Below are 20,196 nucleotides of genomic sequence, written 5' to 3' on the forward strand. Positions count from 1 at the left end.
AAATTGAAGCAAAATCCTGGATAAAAGAAAAATTGTTCTTTTGCTTCTTGTAGAAACCTAGTAAGGTTTTTCCATGTTCTTTCCACAGAAAAGAATCAAACTCTTTCTCACAGTTTCCAGTGAGCCAATGGAAGGTTCAGTAGCGGAACAGCTGAAAAAAAATCAAAGTAGAAATTGTTTTTCATTATCATTTTCCTGACAGGGAAAAAATTGCTAGGAAAAATCAGCTGTCCCATTGCTTTAAAAAAAAAAAAAAAAAAAAAAGTGAGTTTTTGAGCTTTTAAATGTCTTGATGATAAAGAGGGAGCATTTCCAAGGGAAAATGGAGCCCTTATCTAATTATGGGAAGGGATTTGTGGCCACAGAGCTCTGACCTCATCACACCATGCAGGATCAGGCAGCAAATTGTCTGCACTGGGTAGGACATGGGTTGTCATGTCTTTGGGTAAAAGAGTACCTTCATTTCCACATATCTTCTTTTCCCACCATCAGAATCTGAACTCTGTATCCAGTTCTAAAAGATGGGAACAGGGATGATGGATGACGATAACTACACTGAAATTACAGTGGTATATTGTGCAGTAGGGAGCTAAGCAGAGGAGGTGTTTAAAAATAGGTCGATGGCCAAAAATATGTCTGCATACCACAAGCTTAAAAATAATAACAACAGGTGAAAGCAGAGTGTATGACCATGGAAGGAGAACTTGACATAATAGGTATTCCTGAAGAGTGAGGGACTGTTAAAATACAACAGAATATTGTAATACTTGCTATAATCTCTAGAGCGAGGACACGTTAGGTCATGGAATAAAGGGTAGGAAGAGGACTCTGCAGCTGCCAGACTCTTCTATATAGATAAGATTTTATTAGATGAAGAAAACCAGATAGTAAAATATTTATCTATTAATGGCTGACAAGAAGCAACTGAAGTTAGGAGTAAATAAAAGGGACCACAGCATTACTGAGTAACCTTCTCTGTGTAAGCAGCATGCCAAAGAGTAGCTTGCAAATATTCTAATTCATAAAGGAAGAATTTTCTAATAAAAAAAATACAAAATCAAATGGAGAAGCTAGAGAACAAGTTATAGAACTGTGATATTCAGAGACTTGGGCTGAGCGAGGAAGCTTTTTCTGAGTAATTTATAGTGGTCACAAATAACATACAGTAGGTTTTAAACTCTAGGTTATCTAATGACTGCATTTCTACCTTCCCATGCCATATCCTAACTTTACACTGAAATATTTTTCTAAGATAATCTTCTTTCTGCTATTCCTCTTTATATCTTCCTCACACAAAACTATTGTGACAATAATCCAGCTGTTTTCTTGCTGCTGTGGGTATCTGCAGAAGACTCCCATACGAATCTGCAAATGATAGACCAGAATGCCTCAAGGCATCCTTGAGCTGCCTAATCTTATACCTTGCACATGCTGAAATTAAGGAATTAAATTTGGGAGGTTTAGGAGGCTACTCCACAAAGTTTAAGGTCAAATATTGGCACAGTTCTTTGTAGGAACAGATGTCCAAATGTCATGTAAAAGTTAAAAAAAAAAGCAAACCAAAACCTCACCCTGTTTATTCATAGTCACAACAAAGCTTATTTGTATTTGAAAACTTATGTGGCCAGGACCTGATGGACAATGGCTAACATTCTTATTCCATAACTAGGTTAGTCTTGCTGGCTCTCCACTGAATCCCACAAATATCCAAATTAAACTATAGTAGGTCAGAACAGACTTTCTGTAACTCTCACTTGTCTTTCTGGATCCTAAATAAATAGGTGCATGGTGTGCATCACATGAAGTGGGCAGCAAAGCTGGACTCTTACCAATAAACGAGAAAAGTGTATTTCAGGGTCAAACTCACTGGTGTCAATGAAAGGTTTGTCTTAGCAGTGAAAATGGATCACTTTGGATCAAATGGATCCACTCTGGGCTAATCTGCTGTGAATGCTTGTGCTACTGATAGACTATTCCAGGAGGGTGAAGTTTTTTTTAAGTACAGGAAAAGGAGTCCGGAAGAAAAGAATAGTAGTAGCTTGAAAAAACACTTGATTAATTAACCCCCCCTTCCCCAATTCTTACTTCTTCTATTTGGTGTAGTGAACCATCTATTTAATCAGGGAGTTTTCATCAGATGAGTGGTTTTTGCATATATAGGCACTTAGTTCACTGCTTGTCACAAATTTGGCTATCAAATCTTGAGTCTTCAAGATTTATTCCTCCTATGGACAAACAAGCTGGAAACCTTGTGATAAAATGAATCTTCATGACTAACCCTTGTAAAAACATGAGATTATCTTTAAGGAAGTGACTAGATTCCTTTCAAGTACTGCAAGTGAAATACACCCAAAGTGAATCCTCCAGTTCATGAATTACATTTCTAGAATTTTGTTCCCTGGAACTCAGATCTAAAAATCACAACTTCTGCCAATGCTAGGGCTGGATCATATTTTTGTGAAAATCAGAATCATTGCATTGGCTTTACAGGCAACGCATGCAGGCTCTAAATGTCTGATTAAAAGATGAGACTTTTCTATTCAAATATTTTTAAAGTATTGGCAATATTTTCCATGTTTGCAACATGTGGGAACATTTTTTGCCATGGTCACAAACATTTAAAATTAGATGAGTATTCAAAAGATGCCCAGAGACTTGGGAAGGATAAAGTTTTGCGTGGCAGTTTTGTTTCTTCTTTTCTTTTGTTTTACTTGCAATTTGTGCAGCTTCTTGGTGGTAATTTGTAGTTTTCTGAAAGTTATGTAATTAGTTTGTAGAAGATAAACAATTAATTAAAAAGCCAGGTTCAGTCTTATGTGTATGTAGTCCTCAGGCCTCCAGAGAATTTTAAATGGTTCAGAAATACAAATTCCTGTTAAAAAGTTGGGAATATGCTGCTATTTTTGTAACTTATTCCCCCACCATATAATTTAAATAATTGCCTCCTTGCCCACCCACCACATTTAAGAAAGAAAAGAACTTTGCACAGTTGCATTACACATGATAGGGAAAAAAGAAAAAAGGAAATGTAAAAAAAAAAAAAAAAGGAGAAAAGCAGGTGCACAACCACCCAACTATGGAACTGCAGAAGAGAAGAAATAATCTCCAGTTCCAGAAAAACTTCCTGTTCCTAAAGAGGTGATTAATTGTGCTTGAAGTTAAGCACACACTTATATGCCTTGCAAAGTTGGGTTATAGGAGGAAATTGTGTGCTAAGTAAAACATCCTGATCTTATTTCTTTAAATGTCTTCTTGTTTTTAAGATCTTGTCTGTTCTGTCTGACGGGAGAATTGATAATCACAGGGCAAAATCGATCTAGGCTCTGGAGCAACTGATTACCAGCAGGTCAGGTGAAGCATATCCTGCACTGAGGACTAATTGATAGAGTTTTCCAGTTGCTAAGGGAGCTGCTGGAGAAGACTGTGAAACCCAGCAGACTATACTAGTAGTGGGAACAGATCCTCATTCTTAACATCCATCCACACTTGCAAATGTTGGGGTGCTAGAAAAAATATTTATGGGCAGATTCTTATTTGCATTCTGGTAACTTTGTATAGTTGGGTAGAAGAGCCTTGATGTAGAACTAAGGAAAAAAAATGGCAGTGAATTATAAAGTGGTATAAATAACTTTTCTGTAAATGTGAATCTGACCTCAAGTATTAGGAGCTCCAGAGTGAAAGAATAGCATTGTTAAAAGATAACAGGGCAGAGAAGCTTAAATTAGGGTACCTAATTGCTTTGCAGACATTCAGCATCTAAAAATACAAGGCAAAAACTTGTTAGGAAGGGTGAGACAATGTGATACATAAAGGCATTTACCTCTGGATAAATCAGGAGTAGTTCTGTAAATCAACACATTGGTGTAAATTGATCCTGGAGCAAGATAGGACTCTGAGATAACACTTCTCAAATAACTTCCCTTAATATTGGAAGGATTGTCAGCTGTACCACTGCAGCACAAGTGGATAAAAGGAGAATGCTTGGGAACTAATTAACAAGTTACCAGCTGAGTGGATCTCATTATTTTAAAATGTAAATACCTCTGTTGATTAAATCTGGATCATTAGCTCTGGTCTTTGATAGAGGAAGTTTCATCAGAAGTGAAAAAAGAGGAAGCAAGGAACTTTGTGGTGTTATTGAAATGTCTGATCCTTTGGGAAATGGTCCAAGAATGTACAGAGAGTTGAACAAACTTTTATATTTGAACTATCCTGTGCAACTGGAGCTGTGAGAGGCTCTTGCTCTCTTCAGACTACACACAAAGAAAAACATGACTTACACTGACCAGCAGTTACCAAACAGTTTAATGACAAGACAAATTCCTGTTCAGCAGGATCTTGGTAATGTTTCATGAAAGTGTAAGTTCTACCGTGGAACACACAAAAGTTTCTTGTCAGATCCTTACCATAGATTTTTGTCTACTTCAGATGCTTGAAGTTCCTGTTCATGCAACTAAATTTCTGCACACATAAAAAGACGTATTGTGGATTTAAATACCTTCCCAACTGACTTTCATAAGAATAATCATTAAGTTAAACACCTCCTGAAAGGCACATTTTTTAAAATATGCAAGGTCAAACTGTATCCTGATTATAGAGCAGGGCAGAGGAAAAACATTGAAGTGAGCAAAACAACCATGGGTAACAAAGCTGTCCTTTCAAAACTTCAGGTTCTGTGCCGTGGATTTCTAGATCTGAGATATGTATTCAACTTCCAAACAGCATATTCTTGACCTATGTCAGGGAGCCAAGACCATAATATTTGGATTTTGCAATCCACTTTTCTTCTGTCTTCCTTCCGAGCGTAGCAGGAGACTCCCTACACATTTTACTACCAAAAATTGTAGTGAACTTCCATCTACCTTGGGGGACTGTTATATGAAATACAGTAACCTATATATTGAAGGGCCGATGGGATGATCTGAAGTATTAATGCACAGCTCTACAGCTGAGTCACCCTGTCAAATTACCATAAGTACTGCAACTTCATGTAAATAGTGAGCAGTGTTTTTCATAAAGTTTGTGGTGAAGGCTTTGGGTAAGCTGACCAAACTTGCAATTATGGGTTTATCTCCAGCTCCACTATCGCTAATTATTGCTCAAGTTCTGGATTTATCACGTGACTAGCAGTTGTTTTCACTGCCAAGTAAAATGCAGTGAAAATAGCACAGAGTAGGAATACAAGGTCATTTTTGTCTGTGAGTTAGTTAATCCATCTCTAGCAGAGCATCATCCAAAATGCCTTATACCCTCTCAAACAACCATAGCTCTAGAAAAAAAGCAAATATTGACACTCCAATAATGTTTGTCCAGCAATCAGTGAGTGGTATATACATCATTCAGGACATCTTTGTTGCAGGTATCTATTAGGAAAATGGAGAACTGAGGTCCTCCGATTAGGAGTATATAGTAAATGCTGACATCGAAGATGTCCACTCTGTGAATCCTTCTTAAGTTATGCATTTATCTCATTCTCAGTCAGTACTACTTGAAACTCCAATTGACTACCTCCCAGGGTCCATACCTTCCATTTTAATGTTATCTCCCACATGTAAAAATGGATGTTTGTCACCCTAGGTCCACAAGGCATCCACCAGTTCTGCCTCCAAAAATGATCAGTGCCAGCTTTATCAAAAGACATCTGGGGAAGTATTGAAAATATGCTGCCACAGAATGTTTCCTCCTATTCCTTTTAACTGCATGGTGTCCTGATATAGACTCCATATACTTTGATTACATTACATCTATCTTTTTCCTGAAAACACTTGTTTCCTTCTCTCTGCTTGACTGGTACTAAGATTGGTCTTCCTCTGTACAAAAATGTTGAGATTTGCAAATAAAGGGCTGGAGTCTCGAGTAAATTCTCCTTCACCACTTCATACTGTTGGGGAGGCAAGGGAGTCAGCAGTACTCTTCAAACAATGAGGGCTGGGCTTCCAGCTCTTTTGTGTCACTGGAGCACTCAAAGCAGTTACAGATTAGTGCAGCGAACCCCACATGCTCGGTGAATGAAAGCTGGTTCCAGTTTGTTTCTGCAGTGCAGGGGATTTCAAACCTGTTACAGGAGATAATTCTAAGCAACTCCATCAAGGACAGACTGTTAGTCTGTTTCCTGTATGCTATTTTCTGATTCTGTTAGCATACATAAATGTCTCGATATCCAGCATTTTTCCATTATGACCTTTATAATTTTTCACTGCTTCTCACAGGAAAAATACTTGCTGTGTAAAGATGAATCTGATTGGCTTTTCTTTTTTTAAGATTGTAGCCTTTTCCTTTCCTTCTTTTCGAATAGCTTCGTTATTGTTTTTGGTATCTGAGTCACAAAAAGATGTTACACAAAGGGTATTTACAGTATAATGAGGTTCAATGGTGTTGAAAGCTAAAGTTCATTAGCCTCACATTTAAGACTATTAGAGCAGAGAGGCTGTAGTGAAGCATTGTGTTTGTCATTTGCACAATGTTTCTGAAGAGAATGCAGCACAGATTCTTCAGACACTTACTGGCTTCCTTTCTATCCTTGGAGCTCATTCTCATTTGCAATAGCGTCCAATACTGCAGAATGGAGATTGATGGAACCATTCAGCACAGTGTCAGCAAGTGTACGTCACCTCTGCCCTGACCATCACCAAAGTTACCAGGAGAATGAGTCAGAAAGGATGTGAGCAAAAGATGTTGTCAGTTCCATAGTGACCATGCAGGTGCTAAGGATGTGATTAGCACTCCGATTGCAGGAACGGGAGAGTTAATTGCTATGTCCTCTTTCCGTTTCTCTAGGGGAATACCTGTTTGCCAGTTCTACAAGACAAAACCCCCTCTGCCTCTCGATTTTACTGCATCTAAAGCCAGAACCTTGTTGACCCTGAACATCTCCATTATGAAACTGGAATATGTAATTGTTACCCTCTAAGAGCAGCACGTGCAATTCTAAAAACTGCCCCTTTACTCCGTTTTTATTTGCTGTATTTCCCCCTCTTATGCACAGCATTCACTTACTCACTCATTCCCCTCTGGAAGTTTGATAGCTTTTTTTTCCTGTAAGTCTGAAATGCAGCTAATAAACTGAAGAAGGCTCAGGGAAATGAACTAAAATGTCTAGTGGGAAGAAAAATGGCACTGTAAGGAAGGGATAAAAAAAAAGCAGCTCAGTGTAATAGAGATTGATCACTCAATGTGTCTATGCCCTCAAATAAAACTGAGTGAATTTAACATGTTAGGTTACAGTTAAGAAGCTGAGTTGTTTATGTGGATAAAATATAGTTTCAGATTATCTTGGGGAGCCATTTATTTATTTTTGCATATGTGAGTCATTTAGGCAGGCCCTTTATATGAGTGAAAATGTGTTTATTTTCCCACTCCCTGCTGGTGTGTGTTCTATTAATATCACACTAGTTGCAATAGATGGATACACTAGAAACTATTTGGTGTTGAGTTTGTTTTTCACGTTTCTTTATTCTTTTTCTCTTCTTTTTTTTTCTTTAGGCAGCTATTTTTACAAACCAGTTCAAAAGCCCCCGGGCACTTTTCATACAGGTTTTCCTCCATTTTTGAAACAAGGCTTAACCCTGCAATAACAATCCGCAAGGAAGCAGTACCCTGTGTAAGGTCTGAGATGGTTTTTATCCCTTTCAGACAAGATGGAAGAAACACTGTATTGCCCTAGCTTCCCAAAACAAAGTATTGGGCACTCAGAAGTGGCCCCACTTCCAACTGCTTCTATTTGATTAAAAAAAAGGCTAGAAGCTGTCAAAAGAGATGCTAAAATTATTGAAAAAGGAATGGTGGTGTGAGATAAACGGGTGGCTGTTGTTTACCACCAACCACAACTACCATCTCCCCCACCCTCACTAAGGACATTCCTGGTAGCTGCTGCCACAGCTGTTGCCCCTTTCCTCATGGCAGATGGTAATGGAACACTGAAAAATATTTTCCTTTTTATGCTCCCCATAACCTCTTGGAGTTGTTTCTCTTTCCTCTACCCTTTCTATAACTCTGTTTGGATTTTAGTAAATTATGGATGCTCCAAGAAGGGATCTGCAGCTTGGTGCTGTACAAACAGACTACAATGAGGATACTAAAGAACTTATTATCTAAAGAGCTGAGGCACAACAGGTTTACAAAAGAAATCAGTGAAGAAAATGGATGTGAAGTGTTCCCAGCTGAGCAGAGCAGTTCCCAGCTGAGGGAGGTAACAGGCAGATGAGAGATCAAAGTCCAGGAGCTGGAGCCAGAAGACCTGACTTTCAAATCTAACTCAGCTGTTCTTGCTTATGTTAAAACGATGGGGGAATTAAAGCTACGGTACTTGATGAAAATGCCCTCCCTGTGATGGAGGTAAGGGGGATTGTACTGTTGGTTCCAGGCAGTCATCTGTGGGCTCCTGAACTCACATTGTGCTAGTCCTACTGTCTGTAGCAAAGCAGGATGGCAATGAAAATGAAATCTGCTTCAAAGCCTCAGCCAGCATGACCCAGTTAGCTTGCAGCAGACATCAATCAGGATGTTTGCCTCTGCCTGTGATTGAGCAGCAAGCCTGCTCTAGTGTCCCTGGCATGGCTCTTGCTTTGCCCCCCCCCATTTGTCTCCCATTTGAAATGTGTCACTCTCCTTGTGCTGCATACTGTCTAGGTTGCAAGGTGTGTGCTATCTATGGGGAAGAGGAACTGTCTTTGTTTTAAATGTCACTATACTTTTTACAGCATGGCCCTGACCTCTTGGTATTGGTCTTAAGAGCTACAGAAATAGAAATTAATACATAAATTCTCACAACTTAACAATAAAGGAAGGGTGGGCTGGTCATGACCCTTTGTCTTCAGCCATAGGTTGTCACTCCATGATAGAACACATATTTTGAATGTAACCTCATCTGCTTTCTTCTTTTGGGAAAGTGCTTTTGTCTCTTTGTTCTTTCTTGATCATATATTTTGGTTCACATACAACCTATTTATGTCCTTGCCCCTGCCAGTGGGAGGACAGTAATTTTGAAAGGGCATTAATGATCTTATAATTTTGTCCATGCTTCAGATAGATCATTGAAAGTGCCAGCTCTTCCAAAGATACCACTGGATCATAAGCAAATGTTATATAAAGGAGAAGAGCTACGTATTCTGCTCCACTGGCTTATGCGAACAGATAGGAAGGTATGAACAAGCTTCCTGGAGTGGGAATCTTAAAAGACTGGTCACAGGGAGCTACAGATAGGAAGAATGCATTGGAAAAGAAAGCAGGAAATTAAGAATAGCTATAATGGTGTCAGTCCTACTTTCCTGAAGTCCAAGGGAGATGTGTCAGCATCTACAAATAAGAGCAAGATCAAGACATAAGAACTTATCCCCTCATTGCCTGCCACCTGCATTGGATAGGCTGATATTATCTGCTTTCGCAGTCACTTCATTCAGCTAAGGAAATAATCCCGGTAAAACGTGTCATATGTCTTCCCCAGGAACAAGTTCACAACATCTGAGTGTTTTTGATCTAGGACATAATTTTCCTCTGGTGTTACTAGCAAAATCAGTGGTATAACCTCATGAGTCATCTTGTACAGCAGAAGTTTTTGAACATGTTCTGCTTCCTAATGCTGCATAACTTTTAATAAGTCTTTTTCCAAAGTCCTCAGGCCCTAGGAAGCCAATTTGTAACACATCCCTTTTTAAATGCATGTGCCAGAAACCCACACTTTCAGCATGTCAAGAACAGGAGCCTGATGTTAATTTCTTAAACCTGTAGCTGGGATCCTAAAATAAGAACCAGAATTTTCAAGAGATTTGAAATCTAAAGAGCTTCAACCCATTATTAAAATATTATGTATTTTGTCCTTTTGAAAAGCCAGAAAATAACAAAAGACAGGGCTTGTAAAGCAGGATTCATTTTCTACCATGTGTGAAGTGTCATACATACATGTATTTTACACTGGTTTCTCTTTAGAGTCATAGTCATCACTCTAGTCATTAGAAGACCAGATCAGAATCCAGGAATTTTCAGCATCTCTTATTGTTGACCAGATGTCTTGGCTACAGTTTCACCTTCTATAAAATGAAAGGTGGGAAGGGAGGATAAAAGTGTAAGGGGAAGAGAGGAAATTATGATGACCAGTCTTAGAAAGCAGGTTGAGATCTCCTGATGAAAACATGGCAGAAAAGTTATTGTGGGGCTCCATAATCATACTGAACTAGAATGCGTACAAGCAGCCTCCCTGGAAAAAGGATAATTTGTTCTTATATTTACATGAGGAAGTAAGTATAATTATTATAGGACTGTGCAGTCCTAATGTATTGACAGGGAAATTGCTGCTCTGTTTTATGACTCTGTCTTACAACCAACCCTCTGCCTCAGAAGTCATTGCCCAGTTACATGGTTCTGCTGGAGAAACTTCTGTTACTTCTCCAGGGACAAAAAATAAATCTATACTACCTGGCTTTTGGAGAGCAAACTGTGTCTGTGCCTGAAAAATTACTTTCTTGGCAACTATTTATGCTAATAAAGCATGTTCCTTGTGCGGGAGCAGATCCCAGGAGGTAAGAGCGTTCAGCGTTCTATAACTTGGGATAGCAGTGGCAGGACTGGGCCTTGATGAGTTTTTTTTTAAATTTTGTTTTCTTTGTGGAGTTTTTTTCGTGACTAGCAGTCTCCTAAGCAACAAAATGGGTAGGAGGAAAAATAGCAACCAGGCTAATAACAAAACTAAGGGAAATCCCTGCTTGAGTCATTGTAGGAAAGGGAATTAGCAGTCCCCTTGAGCCTTGTGACACTTATTCAACAGAAAAATTTGTTCAAATTATCATCCTGTCATCTGATGAAGATGTGGGGTATGTGCTTAACAGATCTGCCTCAATGTAGAACAAAACTCCCTCCTCGACTTGCATTCTGTTTGCTTTTTAAAAAGCAGTAGTGTAACAATTGAAGAGTGAGACAGTCTTTTCAGCAGGAGCTAAATTTGTAGAAACCAGCTTTTATTCCCAGATTGCTTTTCAATTGGAAAAAAGCCCACCATTTCTACAGGCTTGCTCTTTCTTTTCAAGCCACAAAAGGGAGCAGAATCTGTCTCTTCAGTCACTTCCATAAAGGCAGCTCCTACATAGCTTACAGCTTCCTCATTTCTCACAGGCCTCAGATCTGTCTGAAGGATGTGGTTTCTTAGGGCTGACGCTTGCTTTATCTCTAAGCATTTATCCTGATGCTCTAAGCATGTTCTTACAAAACTGAAACTTGTTAAAGTGTGTTTCTAGAGCATGCAATGGTCAGCTCTGAGTTAACACTTCCACAGGAAGCCACAGTGCAATGCATAAGGTCTTTCAGTCTGTCCAACTTCCCAAAGTATTAAAGAACTCTCAGAACAACCTTTGGCTGAACTCAGGTATGTCCAAAAACATACACCAGTTTATGAAGGTGCCACCCTTACTCTAAATGCCCTGTAGGCTCTTTCCTATTTTTGAGGGCTTTCAGCACATGCATTACTTTAGTCAACGTGCAGTGTAAGTTACATGTTGATCTTGGCTCTTCTGTATGACATTTTACATGGCTTCTCAGTATTGGAGCTTCTTTTCTCATCATCCCCTTGTGGTTTTGTTAAGGCTTTTTCATGTTGGTAATGCAATTACCAGCTATGTCTAATAACCCTCATCATTTTTACAGAAAACATAATAATACAACCAAGCAGAAGAATTAATGAAGTCTAGTTTTCTCAGAAATTGTGTCCCTGCCCACATACAGTCTGTAACCCACTTCTCCTCAATTTCCATCATAAGTGTGCCAAAAGGCACCCACAATGTCCTCTGCTCTTCTCTTGGAAAGGCCCCCCAGCTGTTTTCAAACAAGTCCTAATTACTGACCTCAGTGTGCACCCCTTTCCCTCTTAAAAGCACAAACATGGGGTTTGTACTCCATGCAGCCACCTTTTCTTATGGAGCTTGCAGGAACTTCTTGCTTTTGTGACCTCTTTCACACTGCCAGTTTGGCTGAAGGCAGCCAGCTGGTTCACAAGTTATTAAGGAGAGGCTGAGATATAGACAGTATGATCTCTCAGGTCTTATTTCTTGAGGAAAAGAGGATAAAAACAGAAGGTGATTAGAGCCCAAGTGTTTATGTCTATGGCCCTGGGCTTTTAGAGGCATCTTTATCCCATAGACTTGGTGATTTTGTTGAGGAGTTATTATGTGTACTCCTGCATATTGTCTAATCATTACATTTTATCATCATCCACTAAGGACAATATAAATGTTTTAGTATAATGGTTGATTTGTCTAGTTGGCTGTGAGAGACTGGGAATTGCATTAACCAAGGCAACAATTCCCTTCTTTTTAAAACAGCTTGGAAGTTTCCAGGGACCTTGTCTGACTCCTGATTCCCCTCCCTTACTGTTGCCTGTCTTCTAAATTGGCACATGTAGCCAAAAGCGCCTGCTGCCCAAGGAGTAGATGGCATGGCTTCCTGTAGGGCTGTCAACATAGTTCTTTTAATCAGTCAGGGATTTGTTGCTGAATGAAACAAATCTCCCCTGGACATCTTTCAAGTGAATGGTTTCCACAGAATTCCCTATCCAATTTGCCGTGGGAAAATGGGTAAAAAAGGTTTTAGAAATCAAGCTGTGGACTCAAGCATGTTAGGATTTACAGGGTCAGATCCAGCATTGCTAGGGCCAGGAGAAATCTGACTATGGACTCAACGAGTGCAGGATTAAGCCCATTGCCACTTAGCTACCATGGTGACAGAAACCTTAGAAATTTCTTAGACACTGCTGGTGTGCTGGACTAATTTCAAGCTTAAATTTGGAATAGTCGGTACAGCAAGTTTAACACTGCCTTTTAAATTAGTCATCTGTCTTTTCTCCTTGAACATATTAAACAATACTTATTTACAATATTTACATCTTGGAAGTATATTGTGGTTTTACAAATTCTCTTCCTTTTCATCTAGAAAAAATGACTACTCGACAAAGAGGATGATTTCTCCTTAAGAAGCTTCTGTTTCCACTCGATGGTTTAGAAAATGGTATTGTTCTTTAGTGGAAAGTCCTCTGAGACACTCCGGCTTTCTGTGAGGTCAAAACTCCTCACCAGCTCACTGCAGCCTACTCCTGACACAGCATCATATTAATGTTCCTGGTGGGTTTCTCTCAAGTATTTGTGTGTTTTAAGCTGAGACAGAGGTGGCGTCAGTAATTTCAAAGAATACTATGACACCATGTCAACATTTGGGTTTAGTGCTCTAAGTAAAACCTGCTGCACTTCATATAGAAATCTAAGGTGTCTCAAAAAAAAAAAAGTGACGTTTAATTAGGATGTGTTTCACTAGAATAGCTGTTAAACATTCTATCAAGTGCTTTTCATGGTTTTTCTTTAGAAAAGCAGAATGAGAAATTTGCACTACATTACTAAAAATACTGCGTGGAAGAACTGTGATAGGCAAAAAATATCGATTAGCTCTAGGATGCTATGCATTTTCAGAGTAGACCTGTGCTTGAAACAATTTCTTTTCCTTTGAAACCTTTTTTTCATTTTAAAGCTCTGTGTCTCAGTTTGAATACAGGGCTTTGAGTAGGGCCCATTCTGTGCTCTGTGGTCCATCTTGCCAGGTACCTTGTGTAAGTGGGTTCTCTTTCCCTTCAGTTCACATGTGCTTTTTTGAGTAGTCTCATTTTCTGCTAAGAGTAAGGCTTTGAGTAGCCATGTGGGCTTCACTGTGTTGGCCTAACTGGAGGTACTGAAGTCACATAAAAATTGCAAAACTTTTTTTGCATAAAAATTGAATATAGAACCAGAAATAGTTGTGCAGTAGGTGTTGTTGCATTTGATGTCCAGGGATGTAAAATAAATGGCATCTATCCCTGAAAGTTTACAGCATGGGAAAGTGCCATGTTAGCTGATTCAGAAAATAAATAATTTGTTCTTTTCTGGTCGTTTTTGCATCAACATAGATCCTCGAAGAAGACCTTCACCTGGACTGAAGAATAACAACAGTGGGACTGACCAGACTGCCCAATTTGAGTGATCCTACACCAGTAGGTGTAGGGTTAGAACAAGCATTGTCTCAACAGCTAGCTTAGTTAGAGAACTCAAATGGAGTTCCTGATTTTCCTTGGCAGATAGCTGAAGAACTCAATCTTCTGCTGATATTACAAAGAAAGCATACAGTAGATAAATATCAGATTCCTAGTAGCCTGGAAAAATCCCATATATTTCTACTGAAGAAAACCTTCATGATCCATCTTATCCATACAGTCTAAAGGAAGTGACGGTTTCTGGAACTTACTCTTTTTTAATCCGTGGGACACTGCGTCACAAGATAATCAATAGGTGAAGCCAGTGGCTGTCTTGGATCCTCGGAAGTCCATGAGATCCACAGAAATAACTGGGACACGTAAAATTTGCTGAATGAAACAAGTATATATATGAAAAATATATCTGCTGAACAGAATCATACACATTGGAAAAGGTTGAAAATTCAAGGTTAAACATACAACTTCACAGTTTGAAGGAGAACACAGAAGAAGAAAGCTTGAGACTTTATTGACTCAAGTAGACAACCATGCCCAGAAATGCACCCCAGAGAGCAATCCTAGGAGATAGATAGACTTGCATTTTCCATTTCTAACTTCTTTGATTCCACACATTTCTGTGTCCTTTAAATAGAACAGGACTCCTATCAATCTCTTGATCTGTTCTGCTGGCACACACAATGACAGACCTATGAAGCCATAAGGGTTTTACTGACTTTTTTTCCTAAAAAATGTGTCCAAACTGCTTTTGGATTCACTACTTCTCCACTTCATCATTCTGCTACTTCTTCCCATTTCTTTGCTGATTGCATCACATGACTTTTCTCCCACTTGCAAGATAGATGCTTTATTTTACAACATTTCTCATGCACTAAAAAAAATGCTAAGTCAAGCTGTTACCAGAGCTGGAAGGTCTCACCTTCCTCCAACTGGTGTACCCATCATGTAGCAGCCATCATGTGAACTTTAAATATAGATTATTGTTATGGAGCTTGTATTACCTTGGCTGTTTGCCCAGCTTGTCCTTGATAACTCAGGGTCACAAAAAATGAGTAATACTCTAGTCCTACTTAAAAAGACACAGGATCATCATGATGGAGATGGCCTTAGCATTCAAGAATCCTTTAAATTTGGCACTCCATATTATATGAAAAAATGGTTTCAATTGCTTTCCATGAATAACTGCTATTAAACTTTATTCTTCATCTTGCTCCTTCCCAAGACTGGTATTGATTCCCAGTTGCTTGGATGCTAAGAATATACTTGGATAATCTTTTGGGAATTTAAGGCACTAACAAGTTTCTGAAATGAATGAGATTTTCTGGATAGCAGACGAAATACATCAGGATAGATTTGTCCATGCACAAGTAGCTTAATACCTGTCTCTGAGATGGGAGCAATGCCAAGTAATGCATTTTGTGCAGTCTTGTGCAATCATTTCCCCAATAGAATTATATTCTTCTGGTGTGGGATGGTTTGTTATCCCTGAGTATGACCCTTTTATAATATTTCCTAGTCAACAGTTTGACCCCAAGCTGGCTTTTCCATATTTCTACATCTAGATAATGATCCCTTCAAGTGTTTTCTCAATCATGCCATGATTGGTTCAGACCAATGTCACAGGTAACTGGTGAAGCAAACACCAATGGATTCACAAACAATTCCAGTAACACAAGTGGTCAATCACAAGGGACACTGTTAATCCAAATGAAGACTCATTTTTCAAGTGGAAGCTAAAGCATAAGCCCCCACAAAACCTGAGTAAAAAAATCTCTTTCATTTGTTTTTAACTGGGTAGTTTGGGAAAAAAATTCCCAAGAGGCAAATCGAAAGACTTTGCAGAAACACTGACTGAAGTGAGAAGATAAAATTTGGAGTTAAGTGGCCTTTTTCGTAGATTCATTCATTTCTCTTTTGTGTTTAGAAAATAGGAACACAGACATAAAACACAAACTTACATTTTTTGTGTGTTTAACAATGGCAGTGGATGGGGAATACTTGCTGCAGTCCGTTGAATGACCTGCCCTGGCACAAACAGTAAATGACATAAAGGCCTGCACTGCAGTCTCAGGATGGGAACTTCTGTTATGTGTCTCTGGCAAATAGACTTTTACACACCTAATTATCACAGAGTGTATTGCCTACTTGTGTGTTCCTTGCTGTCTGTTTATTGCTTGTGCTTAGTATCTCCCTCATTAATTTTACCCTTCTTCCGCCCTGTGCCTCACTAATCAGAGCTAAGTAACATTCATCAGTAATCCTTTTCTTCCTCAGAACTCTCCCAGGTAAAGCCGTATGGGTGTTTGAGAACAGGAAGAGTTTGCATTTTAAAAACAAGGGCTGTCTTTTCTAGACACTCATGCTGAAGAAGCTAAAGTGAGGAAAATGGCATGATTAGTCCATTTGTGACCTATCCATTTCCTCTTTCCCACTGCTAGAGTGTACTTACATCTTTGTCAGCACAATAAATCTCCAACATTTTTGCAAAGGCCATCCCTCCTCTAGGGATTTTCCATTGCAGTTGATACTATGCAATCTTAACCAACTGTCCCTAAATTACATTGCCTTCATTTGAGGCATTCTCCACAACAGAGTGCAACTGTGATGGGATGTGCCTTTGGTCGGAGTACTGAGGTGAATTAAAAGGTGTGATAATGACATTGCATTTACGCTTTCTGCTTGCCACTTCTGAATAGTGCGTTCATATTGTTTGCCAGCTTGCAGAAAAGAAGCGGGTTTTATGAATGCCTACCATGCACATAAACAGACCACGTGAGATTTGGCAGACAGGAGCAAGTGATGACAGGTTGTTATCAAATTATTCATTTATATTTTATACCAACAAGGATCATACAGATTTGTTGGAAGACAGATGCAAGAAATATAAAATGCATTCTAGGTAAGATCTCATTAAGAGTACCCAAGTTTACTAATCCTGATGCCCAATCATAACCCCTGGTAATTTTGTCTTACTATTTTTCCCCTCTCAGCTTAGTGGTAATGAAAACAAAGCAGCCTTGGCCAGCCATTTATGAGGAAGGAAATTGTTAGAACAGCTTGTCTCAATAAAGCAATAGGTTCTGCTATTCTGTGTTCTGTGTTCTGGATGTCCAGTATATGATACAACTGGACATGCCAGCTACTCAAGGAAACCCAGCTCTAGATGAAGCCAAAAGAAGACATGGGGAATGAGATAAAGCTTATCAGGACCATGCGTACTTACAGCTTGTTGGCTAAAGGGAGCCCAAAACCAGGTCAGGATACTCTGATTTTCAGTCAGAGCCTGACCTTTCTGTCTGAAGTAGGGCCCCAGACATCTTTTGGAAAACTGTGTGGAACACACTGAGAACATTCTTCTGTGTTTCTGAGCAGGTTTTTTCGGGTTAAGACCCTTCCAAATTTTCATACACAGTGAAAGATACTCAAGTCTGAGAGTTTTTTGCTCAAAATAGATTCTGCACAAAAGAATGATATTTGGAGCATAAGCAGCTTATCAGGAAATAACAACTTGAATTGCAAATGCTTCCCTAGAAGGTGATCTGCCAGAGGTGTTTTTTACAGTCCCCTCAAAACTGTAGGTTTTTGCTCTTCCATCATGTGATGCTGTAAGAAATGAGGCTACACACGTTCATTTAATATTATAGTTCCCTTGTGATATGTTCACTTTCCTTAATGAGGACAGTGTTGCTAACTTGTTAGGAGCCTGAGAACTGTATCAAATTAACATAGCATGTAGGAAAAATTAACAGAGAGAGGAGCTCCATGTGTGAAATGGAATGAGATCACTGATAGTCTTTTTGTCAATCTTCGTTTTTGTACTATAGACAAAATGTTAACAAGGATAATATAGAACACCATTACTCAGAACTGGGATGCCCTTGTTTTTTTCAGTAACCTGAATGACCAAAAGTAATTAAACCTTCACAGTACTGATTATATAATAAAACAAGCACAATACAGGTGTTTAACTGTGAGAAAGAAAGGGAAGGAGCATGAATCTTGGTAAAACCATTGGGGAGAAATTAATAGAAGAATCTTCTAGTTTTTCATGACAACTTTTTGTTTCACATGTGTTTACAAGATAATAGAGAGTCACACTATCGTCTCAGTAGGATAATGCTGTGCTTCCACTAATGTGCAAGAGACCAGAATGCAGCTCTTTCCATACTTCATCATAAAGCAAAACTGTCAAGGGCCAGAGAAAGCAACAAACGAATGCAGGGGAGAGAAAGCCAGGATTTGTGAAGTAAGGGGAGTTTCAGCAGAGACATCCACACTACATTTTTCTTTAAAATTTTCTTTTGCAAAACACGGTTGGTAGAATATACCATCTCTGCAGTGATTTTTGTCAGCCATACATGTCACTTTTTTACAAGTTCAAAAGATACACAGAGAAGTCAGCAAACTGGGAGGGTATGTGAAATATAGAGCCCAGGTAAAATTTGTAAACATCAGTTTGCTGCAGCTTTGGTCTTTTAGCGATTGTGCCTTGCTTGTGCAATGATAGTTCCTAAGAGGGGCTGTAAGCACTCCTTGCAGGACGCCTGTTCTGCAGTGACAATGGGGGCAAGGTGCTGCTTCCACACAATGTTCATTAATGGTTTCCCTGTGCAAAGGAGGTGAGCCATTGCTAACAGATCCAAGGAGCTGTACACCCAGGCATAATCAGTGTGCTGACAGCAGCAGACATTCTTCTAGGTAATGATTATTGCCAAATATATATTTTTTTCTCTGGCAAAGGCTTCCTCTCCACTTCTATGATTCTTGAATGCTGGCAATGCTGGAGGCAAAATTCCCCCATATTTTCTTGCCTCAGTGCCATGTGCAGGGGTATCTTCCCAGGCCTGATGGATGTTCTTACAACAAGAAAACCTCGTGAGGGACTGAGCCATTCCACAGAAGCCCACTAATTAACTTTAGGACACACCTGGTTGTATCTTGTAGTAATAAACATTTCTATCAAAAAATACCCACGATCAGCAAAACCAGCTCACTTCCTCTCTGGCTGTAGGCATAGAAGCTGTGCAATGTTTCTGAATACAGTAAAGAAGCCCTGACTGGCATTTTGCTACTGGTGTAGTCATGGGTTAGGTTTGGAAAACGTTTGGTGGCAGCCCAGGCTTGGGTTGGCTTTGGCAAGGTGAGTGCGTGGGCATCGTTTCCCAGAAGACACTGCCATCTGCTGCTGGTGGCACCGGGGAGCTTCACTGCAATTTGCCGGCAAACGGCTACAGAACTCTTGTGGTCAAACCTCACTTGCTTAAAGATAGCTCAGTCATGGGCCAGATGGACTTGTCTTGTTTCTTACAGTTCCAAAGACAGAATATACAAAAACAAATATAAAGACTTACAAGGCACATCCTAAACTAAACAGAAGTTTAGGGAATGCAGCTTCTGTGGGGAGAGGTGCTAATTAGTGACACCTGCTCCCGCGCCCAGCAACAGATGGGTCTTACTGTAAATGAGTGGTTGGTCTGGAAAGACAATGCTCTGGGGAACCTGCAGGAGTTAGGCAGATTTAGTTACACCAATTGGTAATAATCTGTGGACAATGAACACAGAAGCTAAGATTTGTCAACTAGTAATACAGACAAAATAACAATAGTGTGCTTTGGAAAAATGGCTGCAAGGTTGTATCTTACCTCTTTTTTTAACAGTATCATGGGGAAGCAATATACATCCTTCTCTTGGCAACACTGGAAGAGAATTTGACAGCATTCTCTTCCCCAAAGCTGGAAATACTTTGTTGAAAAATCTCTGGTTAGCACACTTTGAATTTCAAGCAGAATCTTGATGTTTGCTAAGAAAATCAGACATTCCATACTTTTTTTTCTATTCCCTGGATTCTTCATTTTCTATCAGGATAAACCCCCCCATCTGTTATCTGTAGTAGCCAAGCCTGGTGGACCTCTTTCTGGGATGTGGGACTTCTGGCTTCAAAAGCAGAGTACAGTTAAAATAGGCCTTCCCTATTTCAGTGAATGCCCTGCACCCTCTGGTGTTGGCTGTAACAGCACAGAAGCTCTTACCTTGGCATTCCCTTTTGAGTGGCTCAAGTGGAGAGTTGTTGCTCAATGGGCTGAAACATTTCCTTTCCACTGAGCTTCCAGCTTTGCATGAGGATCCCAGGCAGATCCCTGAAGGTTGCAAGCTCTCCCAAATGATGGAGAGAAGACAAATGGGCCCCAGTCCTTCTGTAGAAT

The 20,196-nt window shown here is 39.5% G+C and overlaps 1 long non-coding RNA gene across 1 annotated transcript; it reads left to right on the forward strand.

Moving 5' to 3' along the window:
• The first annotated feature begins 8,253 nt into the window (after positions 1 to 8,253).
• Positions 8,254 to 16,815, forward strand: LOC138113341 (uncharacterized). Its single transcript, XR_011152110.1, has 3 exons — positions 8,254 to 8,334; positions 12,913 to 13,100; positions 13,913 to 16,815. It is a non-coding gene; the product is annotated as an uncharacterized lncRNA (long non-coding RNA).
• The last annotated feature ends 3,381 nt before the right edge of the window (positions 16,816 to 20,196 follow it).

This window comes from Aphelocoma coerulescens, chromosome 7 (assembly GCF_041296385.1).
Source record: "Aphelocoma coerulescens isolate FSJ_1873_10779 chromosome 7, UR_Acoe_1.0, whole genome shotgun sequence".
Classification (NCBI taxonomy): domain Eukaryota; kingdom Metazoa; phylum Chordata; class Aves; order Passeriformes; family Corvidae; genus Aphelocoma; species Aphelocoma coerulescens.